The following is a 13,047-nucleotide window of genomic DNA, read 5'->3' on the forward strand; positions in this document are numbered from 1 at the left end:
TTGCTGTTCTTTATACACAACAATGCATCTCCCAACTCTCCGTGCCCAGAATGTGCTCCTTCAACTCTTAGGATTCTTAGCTTCCACTAAAGCTCAGCTTGACCTCCTACATAAGGCTCTTTCTGATCTGCTCAGCTGGTAGCATTTCCCAAAATTACTTTGTATATGTTTTATATTTGCATATATGCTATGCAAATACACAAGCATATTTATGTACGGACATATACATACATATGCACATCCCTACACATGTTATTTCTCCCAACAGAATGAAAGCTCCCTAAGGGCAAGAATGGTTTTACTTTGGTATCCTCAGCACCTCACACAGTGCAGTCTATTCAACTGTAAAATGAGGTTGGGCCCTGTGGTCCCTCCTAATTCTGTATCTATGATTCTGTAACCCATCAGTGTTTGAAAGCAGAATGGTACCTTAGAGAGAGCATTGGAATGGCAAACAGTTGACCTGGATTCCAGTCTCAACTCTGCTACTAAGCTCTTTGACCTCGGATAAGTCACTTTAGACCTCAGTTTCCTACTCTATAAAATAAAGAGTTTAAACCAGACAATGTCTGAAGTTCCTTCCTGGCATTCTGAGGCTCCATGAAACATTCTCACTCTGAGTCAAATCTACCCTCATCAATGTTAGATTGAAACCTATTTCATGTAGTTCTGTCTGCAAGGTAGATTAGGACATGGTGATCTTCGTCCAGTACATTCACCTCTCTGCAGGTATAATTACATCATCACCCATGCAATTCTATTACCAAATATAGTTTTGGTGATAGGGATGGGCAAATAACCCCCAACAGGCTTGATTGTCAACATTTGCAAACAATTCATATCTTCATCTCCTTCCTCAAGGTATCCTCTAGAGGAATATCTCAGTGCCCAGCTTTTCTAGAAATATCTCCCTGGACACTGGACTGCCCATGAGTCTGCCTTTCTCTTTTCCATCAAGTGCCTGGATTCTTAATTTAGGAGCTAATTCTGGTTTAAATTACTCATCTCAGAGATAGAATTAGAGGCTGGGTGATGATTTGGAAAATACAATCAATTTACTCCAGTTCTTACATGTCAGATCCCTCTAATAATGAAGCATTTACTCTAACCCTGATACTGACAAGGAGCCATTAGCCATGGGAGTCAGGAATGGGCTGTCAGAAACCAACAGCACAATCTCTAAGTGCCCCCTCTGACCCGAAGGAAGGCAGCAAGAGGAGAAGACAGAAGCTCTCAGGTGGTCAGAAAGTGGAAGGTCTAGGTCTAAGCAAGTAGTTGCTCACTCCTCAGCAAGGTAGAACAACTTCCTGAGAGCAGAGAAGGTATGTTCCCATAGTACTAGATCACAAATCAGTGTGCTTTCTCTTCCCTCCCCTGGGGAAGCCAAAAAAAAAAAAAGATCTGATGGGCTAAGGGATATAACCCCATTGTCCTCTAGGGAACTTCTCCCATTCCCCCAATCCCTGGCAGATGTCCAACCTGAGGCCCCACAGTGGTCATCAATGTCCAGAGCCCGATCTCGTGTGTTGTAAGAGATGGCTCATCCCATCATTTATCTCCACTGTTGGCTCAAGGAGGCTTAAATGGCTTTGTAGGAAGAAAACTCTATGCATATTTCATGAAATACATTTCCCTGCCTGTTTAATTGTGGGATCCTTCAGGGAGGTAGGGAGACTCACCACTCCTAGTGAAGCCATTTGAACTGACGGATGGGGCTCCGGCCATTAGCTGGACAGGGAGGGGAAAAAATAAGCTTCTTACTGACCTCTTCTAAATCCTGCAACAAAGTCACAATACAAGAGGGCTCGAGGACCTTCATTCTGACCTTGGGCAAATGTCCTTCCCTTTCTGGGCTTCAGTTTTCCAGGTTATAAAGTAGGTGAAAATCCCTTTTCACCTACAGTCTCCCCTCTTTTCATACACACCCCCCTTCCCAGCCATACCTACCACACAGGGATATACTGAGCTTTCATAGACATACACTCACCATATTTAGCACAATACTATTATCTTACATTCATATATCATCACACTGTTCTCCAAAAGACAGGCACCCCCTTCATTTTCACTTCTTTGCAACTATAAAAAGAGCTACTATACATATCTTTGTACATATGAATCTTTTTCCTCTTTCTTTTGGTCTCTTTGGGATATATAGGCTTAATAAGAGTATTGTTGGGTCAGAGGGTATGCATAGTTTAGTGACTTTGGGGGGCACGTTTTCAAATTGCAAATTCCAAAAGAGCTAAACCAATTCACAGCTCCACCTACAGTGCACTAACATACCTGTTTGCCTCCAGCCCCTCCAACATTTCTCTCTTTTTTGTCATCTCTACTAAATTGATTGGTATGAGTTCAAACCTCGGTTGCTTTAATTTGCTTTTATCTAATCATTAGTGATTTAGGGCATTTTTTCATCCGGTTGTTGATAGCTTGGATTTCCTCCTTTGAAAACTTTCTGTTTACATTCGACCATTTATCAGTTGAAGAATGTAGTCACTAAATACAAATGTTTCTCTCTCAGGGGAGCCTAGAAACTACACACACACACACACACACACACACACACACTCTAGGCAACATGGAAACCATTCATACTAATTTCTAGGAAACCTGAATCATCTACCTTCAGTAGATTTAGAGATACCCCCAAATTTTGCCTAACATTTAACTCCAGTATATTGGTTCTTTTTTCTCAGAAATTATGAGACAAAATAATAATTCATATTTACAAGAGTATATAGCATAGCCCTATCTTCGCAACAACCCTATGAAGTAGGTAGTGCGAGTATTATTATACCCATTTTAAAGATGAGGAAACCGAGGCTCAGGGAGGTTATTTAATTTGACTTGATCAAGTCCAGACAATGAATAAGTGATAGGCCCAGGATTTGAATCTAAGTGACCTGACTCTAAGTCCAGGGTTCTGTTGCCCTATACAACAAACTGCCTAGGTAGGTCCTTCTGGAGATAATATTAGAGCTGTCTCTATGGATCACCACAGCTCAGCTAAGTATAGGAGAGGGCTCCCTTCCATCCAAGTAGACTTGTAGGTGATCTGAAGGCAAGGCTAATATATCTGGGAAAGAAGTGGGTCTGGGGGGCTAAGAACCCAGAACTTCCAAAGGTCTTCCATCATCTTCCCTCTATACTGATCTCAGAGAGATAGACCATTGAACTCAGCCTCTGAGCTATGGAGAATCTAGAAGAACAAATCCCTCTTGGGTTCTCCTACCTACCCAACCACCTACCCCCTCACCCCCATCTCTTTATTTCAAGCTGGCCGAAGGAGGCTATAATCACTTTAAATAAAAATCCTGTTTTGTTCAGAGTAACATAATCACGCTCACTCACACACAAACACACACACACATCTCGCAAGCTTTCCCACACACCCTCCAAATGTCACAGAACTGGATTGTGCACAGATGGTTAGCTTAGTCTCACGGATCCCTCTCCTGCCAAGCCCAGGTATGCTGTCCGGATTCCTGAAATCACTGGGTGTCCAGATGTGGGAGCATATGCCTCTCATCACCGAGGCCAGCCTTGGTGCCATAACATAGATATGTATATATGAGACAGTAAAACCTACATTATTGGGGATTTAGGGTGTTTGCATTGCTGAATGAGGGATTAGAGACCAGAAAGCCCAAAATGACCATCCACTTTCAGAGAACAGAGCTAGAAAGCTCACACCATAGTGTAGGGGCTGAAGGTTCTAAATGGTTCACCCTCATGGCAAGGACACTGCAGGCCTGACCTCAGAGCTCCCTAAATACATCTAGCCAACCATCAAACTATCTCCATTCCAAAGTTTGCCCACCTCCCACCAGGCTGGTGTAGCTACCTCTGGGTTATTTTTAAAGACAAAAAGACAAGACTGAGGCTAAAGGAGAGACACAGGTGGAGGGAGAATATACAGTGTTCACTGGGGCCAATTGAAATAACAGGAAAAATACTCATTGTAATATCACTAAGCTACCCTACTCCCAGCAACTCAGGGGTAGGGAAGCTGCAACAGTGCACAAGCAAAATCTATCTCAAACACAATCCCCTTGGTTCTGAGACACCTGGTCCCACCCTCCCACTCCCAGGCTTCCTCTCCAGGACCCTAACCTTTGTCTCATCAGCATTGTTTCCTTTGCCCAGAGTCAAAAGGCTAAGGTTCCCTCCTCCTCTTCACCAATATACTTGTCTCACCTTTCCCTTTTCCCCATTGTTTCCTGCCCCTCTGTTCTCAGGCTCTGGTTTATTCCATAATGCCAACGTGGCATTTGTTCTGGGTTCTCCTCTGCTGGCTTGTCACATGTCTATGTGCCTCCCCTTGGGCTCCAGGGTCCCCAAGGGCAAAGAAGCAGCTGTTTGCCATGCTCTGTATAGGCACCTATGGAGCCAAACCAGCCGTGGTGGAGAGAGTCAGACCCCACTGTTTCTGAGCTCGGCTCTTTCTTCAGCTTTGGAGAAACTGGAGAAATTACTCTCTGGGAAGAGTGGATGAGAGTATCTCTTCAGTGTCACTGTAGGTCCACATTCCTCCCTTCTTTCAACCCGCTCCCTCTCCCCACACCCCCCACCCACCCTCAAAAAAAGCCTCTCAGCAGAAACAAACATTTCCAATGAGAGTTCCCATGTTTACTGCCAGGTGAATTGCATTTACTGTGCCCAGAATTTGTCTGCACAGCATTCTGCTAGTCAGAGCCCTCTTCTCCCACCTCCGGAAGCAATTAGCCCTCAGCACCTTCAGTGGGGGGAGGGAAACAGGCCAGCCCAGACCAAGTGTTCTTAACCTGTTTTGTGTCATGGATCCCTCTAGTTGTCTGGTGAAGCCTATGGACCTATGTAATGTTCTTTTTTTTTTTTAATTCATAATTGAAAGAAAAGCTAAATTTCAGTTAGAGATGAGTGAAAATAAAGATATCATTTTCCCCCATTCAAGTCCAAGGACCCACTGAAAACTTTCCTCAGATCTCAGGTTAAAAACCCTTTCACTACATGCTGGGACAGTCTTCCATAATAATTCCTCCTTACTTTCCTCTCCCCACAGGGCCTTCTCTGGTCCAGGTCTGCAACTCTAATACGGGTTCCTTTGATCATCCTTCATGTCTCCAAGTATCCCCCAGCTCTAGAACACAAAGTGGAGGCATTCTGAACCACAGAAATCTCAGGCTGGAGAGGACCTGCAGAGGTCAGTGCATCTAGGTTCCTATTTCCCAAAAAAACTCTCCCTTAACTGTTTTTAAATGCACATTTCAAATCTAAGCAGGGGCAGCTCTATAGACAACCTCACCCCCAAGTTCTCACATTTCACCTAATATGCTAGCAATGTGGACAAGGTAGAAAAGTCCCAGATATAGCAATAATAACAATAATGATAACACCTGATATTCATACGCTTGGTGACTTTTGAAGCACCTTCTCATCTATTATTTCATTTGATCCTGCCAGCGACACTATGAAGTAAGGTATTACTAATCTCAGCTGGTAGATGAAGAAAGTGAAAAGCAGCATGGTGTCGCTGAAAAAGCACTAGCCACGGCATCAGAAAACTTGGGTTCAAGTCCTGACTGTCCTACCATGGGACTTTAGGCAGGTGACATAGCTTCCCCTGTCCTATTTCCTCATCATTAAAGTGGGATGATAAGAATGTCTGTATACCTTCCCCCCCCACGGATGTTGGATGGATTAAATGAGATAATGTAGAATAATTATATTCCATAAATGTAATAAGCTTTTATTAAATGGTATGGTCAAGATCACACAACAATCCACCAGTAGGGGAATAGAGGCCAGGAACTCAAATCTTCTGTCCATCTTTTCAGTCCCTGCTGCCTCTATGATGTCAATAATTCTGATGTTTGTTGAAAGGTTAAGCCAAGGGTATGGACCATGGGGAAGTCCTGAATGGGTTGAGCCTCACTCCAGGGGAATTCAAGTATGTTTGGGTGGGTCTGTAAGGTTCTTTCTGCACTTTTCCATCAGAAAAAGAGAAGTAGCGGCCTTGGCTCCTAGAGGCTCAGCCCACACAGCACCAAAGGATCTGGTGACCTCCCCAGCTTGCCTCTGGGAAATCATTCAGCCTGGACACTATTTGGATCTATCTCAAGCCCCCTCTGTAAAGCACCAGAGGCTATCTGAGTCTCATCAAGAGGAGATAACTTGAGAAAAACAAACGGTAGTAGTGGAGGTCAAGAAAGCCCTGACTCAAGGAAAGCAAATGTCAACAAGACAGATGGTATCACCCAGAATAACAATGATCTATGCTCTTGAGCATACTACAGTGGGAAGGTCCTACTGTGCTATGATTCTCTCTGATATGTTTCTTAATGTTGTTTCATCAGCAACAAGAAAACGGAATTATACTTGTCGGGCTGCTTGGCCTCCACAGTCTGGCCCCAACTCACCTTTTCACTCTAGCCAAACTATCTAGATCCCTCCAATACACCCTAGACTTTCTTCTTCCTATTCTTTATACCTAGAATCCCCCCTTCGTATTTTTCTCTCAACATCCTACTCACACTACAAAACCCAACTCAAATGTTGCCTTTTCCATGAATCCTCCCTTGCTTCTTCCAGACAGAAACAGCTTTTCCCCCTTTTCTTATGGCAAGAGGCTTTCCCATTAACTTTGAATGTGAGGGCTTCCAGGCAACTTCACCTCTGAAGAGTTTAGTTTGAGGACAGATGATTCATTTCTTCCCCTGCTCCTATTCTAGAAGTACCTACCTAGATGGTACAATATATAGGGAGCTGGCCCTGGAGACAGAAAGACCTGATTCCCATGTGACCTCAGACCCTTCCTAGCTGAATGACCCTGGGCAAGTTACTTAACCTCTGTGTGCCTCAGTTTCTTCATCTGTAAACTGTTGATAATAATAACACCTACTTCCTAGGGCTGTCGTGAGACTCAAACAAGATATTTACAAAGCATTTAGGACAGTGCCTGGCACACAGTAGCCCAGTAAATGCTTTTTCCTTTCCCTTAGCCCGTGGTTTCCTGAAGCCCCTTGAAAATTTCCAATAATAGGGGCACAGTCCACGTACAGAAAAAATCCCTGCTGTTCCCACAACAATAAAAGAAGAATCAATTCACCACTGTTCTTAGCCCTTTCAGAGCCTCCTCCTCTTCCTTCTCTGGACCACCCTGTGCTCTCAAAATGCCCCAGATCCCTCCAGTTTCAGAGGAAAGTGATCTCATAAACAAATTCACCGTAAGGTGTTAATGTGTTAATATTCCTAAGGGCATTTTGTTAATACTCCTTGAGGCATTTGATTTTTTTTAAAGACCCTGAAAGTGATTATCCTCAAATTGATATTCTCTATTGATATCCAAATATTCAAATGGATATTCTCTATTGACAGAATTTCAGGCACTGGGTGGGAGAAAAATTGGGGGCTAGGGCCTTGCAGGCAATCCTTAATGACCTCTAGGCACTTCATGCGCTGACTGGCCTAATGGGAAGGTAATAAGAGGGTGGGAGTCTGGGGCTAAAGTGGGAGGGGCAGCTGCTCCTTTTTTCTTCTCCTCACCACCTCAAGTCATTTTGCTTGGGTGGCTAAGGCAGAAGGAGAGGCTGGCGAAGATGAGAAGCATAATTACAAGTCAGGAACAGACAAAAGCTGCTACTGAATCCGAGGCCTAGGCAGTTGGAATCCACAAGGGGAACAATTAACTGATAAGAGTAAACTAATTGTTATTCATATTAAATTAGGGCACAGGTGATTTGGAAAAAATCTATAGACCCTCCCATATGCTTTGCGGGTTTTGCATTTTTATGGGGCCCTTCTGGGATTCGGATTATAGAAGCAGAGCATGGAGCAAAATGGAAGGCCAAGATCTTGTCCCTGCTTAACTACACAATAAACACATGAATGTTCATACAAGAGGAGAGGGCTATGGGTTTGCATATTAAGCATTTCTTGTGTTGGGCTTTAGGGGCAGGTTTTGGAAGGGCAGAGTATGGAAGGCCAGATACTCCTAGTAGGTGGGAGGATAGGCTTCGGGGAGAAGATTCAGTCACCTGAGAATCAGACCGGGAAGGTACAACATCAAGCTGTGGGGTGGACAATTCCTGAGAGCTCCCCGGGCTGTAGGGTGAGCTTGCGTATGCACAGCAGTGGAGAGTGGGGGTGGGGGGGAGGGGGTTAGGGGGCGGTCTAGACTCCGCTCAGTGTGAATCTGGTGAATGGAGGGGGTGGGGTGAGAGGGAATTATGGGGGGGGGGGGAGATGGAGTTTTGTGTGAGCAGGATAATGCAAGCAGGGTTGCAGTTAATCTGCCTGGGAAGCTTTTTTTTGTGGACCATTCCAGCTTCACCAAGGAGGCCTCTTCATTCTCATTTTAATTCTACATTATTGTTTTAAGTCGGCTCTAAAAATTAATATTTAAAATAAGAAATAGGCCATAAACAGAGCCTGGGGCTAACTTGTAGGATGTGTCCCTAGAAAAGGGATTTCATGATGATTATTGTTATTATAAGGACGAGGGTGGTGTGTGGATGGAAGCCATGTATCCTTTCTTGTTCCATGCATACAAATTCCCATTAGCTAAAGAGAGAACCAAAGTCTCCTTCTCCCAACAACCCCACCACCAAGAATGGCAGAAATACCAGAGCTCATCTAGTGCGATTCTGTCTTTTTACATAGGATGAAGCCTTGACCCAAAGGAATGAAAGGATCTGTCCAAGGTCACACACTGAATTAGTGGCAGGCCTGAGGCAGCTAAGTGGCAAAATGAATAGAGTCAGGAAGATCTGAGTTGAGATCTGATCTCAAGCACTTACTAACTGTGTGACCCTGTACAAAGCATTTAACCTCTGTCTGCCTCAGTTTCCTCAACTGTAAAGATAATAATAGGTTGTTCTGAGGATAAAAATAAGATATTTGTAAAGTATTTTGCAGACTCTAAAGTACTATATGAATGTTAGCTATTATTATTATATGAAAATGATTTGTGAAGCTTAAAGTGCTATATAAATACTAGTTATTATTACTTGAAACTATTCCCATCTTATTCTCTTTCCCCTATACCTTCAGGTATGTCTTTACTCAGTCCTACTATGAGAAAGAGTAGAAAGGCATGGTCCTTGTTCTCGGGGAGTCAAAGGATAGATTCTTTTAGGGTTTTGGAGCTTAGAGAATCATATACACATACAGAAACCAACCAAAGCACATAATTATCATCACAACAATGTTGCAATGACACCTCTTGGACCTGATCTGGCTCAGATGTGGGTGGCAGTGATAGCAGGTGAGACATAATGGGACTCTGGATTCAAATGAGGTTGAGAGACAGGATGTGAAGTCTGGATAGGTTTTTGGGTCCCCTCCATAAATCTCATCCCTCCCCCCTTTCTGCTGTCTTTTATCACCCCTACTTAACCACCTCTGTCCTCCTTGAAGCCTAGGGAGTAATTTATGGGATAATTTATCAGAGAAAAGGGAGATGTGTTTGGTAAACAAGGAATCTGAGTTATTCAACTTGGAGAAAAGACCGAAGGGGTGAAGTATATGTGCATGTCTGTTGGGGTTAAGGGTAAGAAATACTGTTGTTCAGTTGTGTTGGACTGTCTGTGACCCTAATTTGGGATTTTCTTGCCAAAAATACTGGGTGGGTTTGCCATTTCCTTCTCCAGCTCATTTTATAGATGAGGAAAGTAAAGCAAACAAAGTGAAGTGACTTGCCCAGGGTCACACAGCTAGTGTCTGGGGCCAAATTTGAACTCAGGTTCTCTTGATGCCAGGGCAACCACTCTATCCACTGCACCACCTAGCTACCCAGGAAAGAAATTACTACACCACAATCTGATGTTTTGAAGGATGGTATCACAGATAGTATGCCCCACTACACTTCATTACTAAATACCAAAATGAAAATGGATTTAAACTCCAGCAGAAAAAAAAATTTAGGTTAACATAACTCCTGACTATGAAGGCTGTAAAACATTGGAGTGTTTAAACATTCCCCACCACCACCACCTTTACTGGCATCTGGAGGGTGGTGGTGTAGGATAACAGAAAGGGCTGGATGGCCTTTTAAGGCTTTCTTCCTCATTTAAGATCTTAGCTGATTTAGAAATTTCATCTTCTTGGGATCTTCCTCTACTCTGAAGAGCAAGCAGGCAGCCATTAATTCCTGGGCTTGGTACTGGGCCACAGGTGCTGTGTGTGTGAGACTGGGGTAAGGATGCAGATGATTAGTGGATAAAGACCAACAGCTCTAGCAGAACTGCAGAAAGCATTTATTGGGAAGTGATGCCCTGATTTAGCATCACCTGAACATGAGGTGTTAGGTGGCCGCCCAGGATAAAGCAGGAGCCTTGTTCATTCTGCTCTTTTAAGAAGTATCTCCATTCCAAAACAGCACAGCAACACATACAGGAAACTTGGCCTTACCCAAAGGATGTGTATACTTTGGGCATAGCTGATATGGCCATGCCTACAAGCTAAGCCCCAGTGGAGAAGTAGCCCTTGCATTGAAGTCTATTAAAAACATGCACAAAGATTTCTTCTGAGCCTTCCACAATTTAACTGAAAGCATTTTAAATGGGCCATAGCTCCACAGGACTTCAGAAGACCGTATCTATGAGTACAAGAAAGCAATCACACATTCATACATGTGTAACTCCCTTCCCCCTAAACACACAGGCATATATATCACACTGCAAACATGTACCACAGGGACACAAGTACAGTGGGCCCTTCTGACTAAAGCCTGGAGAAATGCATGCTCATTCCTTGTTTCAGACCTCATGGCCTCCGGTATCAAATCTTAATTTCTTAAGATCTTAATTTGTGTTCCAAATCTTAATTTCTTAAGATCTTAATTTGTTGCCATCAAGGCCTTACTAAAACCCTAGGCCCCCAGGGTAGAGACAAACACTCAGATCCTCCTAGGGCTGGCACAGTTGTCTTCACCTTGGAAAGTCCTGGGTACAATGGTGAGGAAGAAGCACAGTAGCCAACATCCTACTGCCCTCTGACCCCATTTTTATGTAAGTGGCAGGAGGCAGAGGAAGACATTTCTGATCTCAAGCTCATCAGTGCCTTCAGAGACAAGACATACCGGGTACCAGAGTAGAAATCCCCACCTTGACTCAAGTGTTAGACTTCTTAAAACATAAATGTATACACACACACTTTTAACCGGGCCCACTCTCTCCCACCAATAGATCTCAGGGTAAAAGTCATGCCCCAAACAGGAGCCACAGTCTAAACTTGGGGTGGGAAGAGTGGCCCCTTCAGGGCCACCTCTAGCTCTGCCTCTTCCCTTATGGACCTCTCTCCCTCTTCTCAATCTTCCTCCCTTCCCTCCACGCACACCCATCCCAGCCCGGAAACAATCACCCTTTGACAAGCGAAGCTGCTGAGCTGAGAGCCAAGAACGGCTCGGGTGGGGGTAGGGGGTGGCAGCGGGCATCCCGGCCGGGTTTAACTCTAGAGGAGCGAGAGCGAGATGCCCAAGTCCCCTTCCCCAGGCCTGCGGCCCCCTCCCCACACATCCGTCCTTGATCCGCGCCGTGGGAGTCCCGAGAGGCTGGGGTGATGGAGAGGGTGCTGGGGGAGGAGGGAGTAGATACCAAGCCCACGAGGGGACCTTTCCTCGCTGCTCCTCCCTCCCTCTCTCCTCCGCCCGTTGCAGGGAGGGCCCCCCGCCTCAGCTGGCGAGGTTGGTACAGACCATTAGCAGTGCAGGTCCCGCTGGCAGCTCCCTCTCGGAGGTGGGGAGGAGGAAGAGGGGGATGGATGGGGCGGGGGAGGGGGGAGAGGAGGCAGGGTGAAGAGGAGCTGTCAGTGCTGCTGGAAGCACGGGCGCATCCGCCGCCACTGATGTGATTCTCCGCTCCGACCCCGGGCTCTAGCACCCCTAGTCGTCCTCCTTCTCTTCCTCCTCCTCCTCCTCTCCTTCCTCCTCCCCCTCCCTCTTTCCTCCCCCTCCCCTCCCTCCGGCCCCCTTCCCTTCCTGGTCCCTGCTCCTTCTCGCCCTCCGGCTCCGGCTCTGTATCTCGAGCCCAGCCTCCTCCAGACTCTGGCCGCCTCTGTCGCCTCCGAGCTACGCGGAGGTGCCGGGTCGGAGCGCAAGAGCCCCGAGGCGAGGCGAGCAGAACCAAAGCCGGGGGTGGCGGGGCCGGGGTCCGCGGGCTGCCGAGCTGCCAGAGAGGAACGCGGCAGCGGGGAAGGCGGCGGCGGCGGCGGCGGCGGCTATGAAGTGGCCCCCGGTGGCCCGGAGCCCGAGCGTACCCAGGCAGGGAAGCGAGGGAGCCCGGCGCCCGGGCCCCGGGCAGCACCAGCGGGGCGCCGCGTCTGGGGATTAAGGGCTGGAGAGAACTGCGCGATGGAGCTGGACCGAGCCGGGGAGGATTCAGACTCGCGAAGCCAGGTAAGTCTCCCCCCTTCTTAGCCCCCCCTCCTCCCGGTCTCCCCGGCTCCTGCGTCCTCCCCCATCTCTGCTCAAGGCTCTCCCTCTTGCACTCTTTCAGCCCGCCGCCGTCACAGCCGCTGTACAGAGCCCCTTTATGCATCTCTATCAGTACCCATCCCATGTCCGTCCCTGTGTGAGGAGGGGGAAGGGCAGGCTCCCCACACACACCCCAACCCCAGGAGGGAGTAGGCTGAGGCTGTCAAACCAGGCTAGGGAGGCACCGGAGAGAGGGGGGACTGGGGGGCTACGGTTGGGGAAGGCGGTGACTGGGAATGGTGATGGTGCGTGGCTGTAAGGTTTCCTCAAAGGAGAAACCCCTAAACAAAACACAGCAGTTCCAGATGAGAAAGGCTTTCAGTTGCAGGGAGGTGGGGGGAAGAGACAGAGAGCTGAAACCTACTCACCAGATTCCTACAAACTGTCCCAGGCTAATGGGCCATCTGCCCCTTCCTCCCAATCCCTAAACAAGTCGTTTACTATCAGGCTCCCCACTAGGGATGGAGGGGAAGAAAGAAATCAGGGGGGGATGCGAGTCCCTTTACTCCATTCCTGCTTCCACCACCATCAGCCATTGGTATTCCCATTCATCTTTAGCTTGAGCTAACTTCTCTGATGGGGACACAGGATCT

The 13,047-nt window shown here is 46.6% G+C and overlaps 1 protein-coding gene across 4 annotated transcripts in view; it reads left to right on the plus strand.

The window, feature by feature from the left end:
• Window positions 1-11,755: 11,755 nt before the first annotated feature.
• Window positions 11,756-13,047, plus strand: part of B3GAT1 (beta-1,3-glucuronyltransferase 1) — a 58,122-nt gene continuing 56,830 nt past the window's right edge. For all 4 annotated transcript variants that reach the window (XM_020968802.2, XM_020968800.2, XM_078147094.1 and 1 more), the window contains exon 1: window positions 11,756-12,376. The gene's annotated coding sequence lies outside the window, so the exon portion shown is untranslated. The remainder of the gene's footprint in view (window positions 12,377-13,047) is intronic.

Source organism: Phascolarctos cinereus, unplaced genomic scaffold, assembly GCF_003287225.1.
Source record: "Phascolarctos cinereus isolate Bilbo 61053 unplaced genomic scaffold, phaCin_HiC Scaffold_726;HRSCAF=1367, whole genome shotgun sequence".
NCBI lineage: Eukaryota > Metazoa > Chordata > Mammalia > Diprotodontia > Phascolarctidae > Phascolarctos > Phascolarctos cinereus.